Raw genomic sequence first — 2,500 nt, 5'->3', positions numbered from 1 at the left:
ACGCACGCAGAAGGGACAGAGGGGTATTGTGCCGGGTGAACTACAGTATTCAGCTCACGTCAGGTCTCCACGTGGAAGATCACATGACATAAACCACCAAGCAAAGGAATCTTAACTAAATGGTGAAAAAGAAAATCCCAGCTTGTGTAGTTCGTTAGGTTTTGTGTAACACTGAAGCCGCTCGCAGTCCGATGTATACACCACAACCCTGGTGATCAGGAGCTGTTCTGAGGGATTTGTCGAGTTCCTTCTTGAAGACAGATAGGGGTCTATTGGTAATCCCCCTTATGTATGCTGAGAGGCAGTTGAACAGTCTTGGGCCCCTGACACTTATTCTGTTGTCTCTTATTGTGCTAGTGGCGCCCCTGCTTTTCACTGGGGGATGTTGCATCGCCTGCCGAGTCTTTTGTTTTCGTAGGGAGAGATTTTCGTGTGCAAATTTAGTACTAATCCCTCTAGGATTTTCGAAGTGTATATAATATAATCATGTATCTCTCCCGCCTGCGTTCCAGGGAATACAAGTCGAGGAACTTCAACCGTTCTCAATAATTTAGGTGTTTTATCGTACGTATGTGTGCCGTGAAGGTTCTCTGTACATTTTCTAGGTCAGCAATTTCACCTGCCTTGAAAGGCACTGTTAGTTTGCAGCAGTATTCCAGCCTAGATAGAACAAGCTGTCTGAAGTGTCATGGACTTGGCATCCCTAGTTTTGAAGGTTCTCATTATCCATCCTGTCATTTTTCTAGCAGATGTGGTAAATACAATTTTGTGGTCTTTGAAACTGCGATCCTCGGACGTTATGACTCCCAGGTCCTTTATATTAGTTTTTCACTCTGTTGTGTGGTTGGAATTTGTTTTGTACTCCGGTATAGTTTTAATTTTCTCACGTTTTCCATATCGGAGCAGTTGAAATTTCTCTTCATTGAACTTCATATTGTTTTCTGCGGCCCATTTAAAGATTTGGTTGATGTCCGCCTGGAGTCTTGCAGTGTCTTGAATGGAGAACACTGTCATGCAAATTCGGGTATCATCTGCAAAGGAAGACACGGTGCTGTGGCTTACATCCCTGTCTGTCAGATATGAGAATGAGGAACAGGATGGGGGCACCGTCTGGATAACCTCAACCAACAACTTTCTGCATTGTCTTCAGTGCCTTTTACAATTTCTCAGGTACTGCCCCTCATGCCTAAGTTTATGAATATTCTGTTTTCTTTTCCCTCATGCTCAGCCAGTCATAACTGCCACAGCTACATATATCATTATGATCTTATCCCAAAACCGAGACTAGATACATTCCCAGGTCATGTTTCTTTTGTCTTCGACCCCTCCGTACCCCTCAAGGGAGGTTCCTTGAGGCTGGTGAGGGGCTCTAGATCTAGGGAATTGGATCTGTGCTCCAGTTCCCTGAATTAAGCCTTTAATACCTTCCATCCCCCCCACATGTGCTGTATAATCCTACGGGTTTAGCGCTCCCCATAATTATAATAATAATCGACCCCCATGACCTGACCATGCTGCTAGGCAGCCACACCATCTACATGTACCAATATAACCGGTTTAATGTTTTGTTTTTACTCTCTGGAGTATGGAAAAATAGTGACATTCTATAATTCAAAAAATTGAATAAAAATCTTATCCCACATCATCACATACATTACCAATATTGCAGATGCTAATACTGCAAATTTAGTTGTGGTAAATATATTTTGTTTAAATGTTAAGGATTTTGGAGATCGTCAAACATTTTCTGGCTATATTTTCATTACATAAATACAATTTCATTGTATGAATTGCTAATATATGGAATGGAAGTGCACTCACCTCACATACTGAGTGTTCGGGGTTCAGTCCCTGGCATGGGTGACAACGTTGGGCATGTTTCCTTACCCCTGCGGTCCCTGTTCACCTAACAGTGAGGTACCTGGGTGTTAGTCGACTGGTATGGGTCTTATCCTGGGGGACAAGATTGAAGGATCCCGATGACGCACTGACTTTATTGAGTTATCCTGTGTGGCTAACCAAGATACGAATAAATCTTATCTTAACCATGAATTCGCCATCATACATAAAGAATGATACACGCAGTTAAGAAGCAGATATCATGCTTAAAATAAGAGGCGAGTGAATACTACACATTATTATTTTTTTCAAGCAAAAATAGAGAAGCTACCCCTTCAAGGCGGCCAATTGTATGGCAGTTGCCTGGTGGGCAGACCCATCAGAGGACCAACCAGAGTGAGCCTCGCAGCCTTGGCGCCACCGTGAGCCAAATGTCACTTGACGTGGTAAAAAATTATTATGAATACCAGCATGACTGCGTCGCTATGGTGAGCCATGCCAGGTTGTTCCACCAACACATTCTACACGAGGAAGGCTGCATCCCCACCAATATGTGCAAAATGTTGTGTGTACTCACCAGTTTTGTAGTTACAGGGGTCGAACCACAGCTCCTGATCTCGCTTTGTGTGTGTACTCACCTATTTGTGGTTGCAGGGGTCGA

Source organism: Cherax quadricarinatus, chromosome 51 (genome assembly GCF_038502225.1).
Source record: "Cherax quadricarinatus isolate ZL_2023a chromosome 51, ASM3850222v1, whole genome shotgun sequence".
NCBI classification, from domain to species: Eukaryota; Metazoa; Arthropoda; class Malacostraca; order Decapoda; family Parastacidae; genus Cherax; species Cherax quadricarinatus.
The sequence above is the reverse complement of the archived record's forward strand: the minus strand, read 5'-3'. Positions refer to the sequence as shown.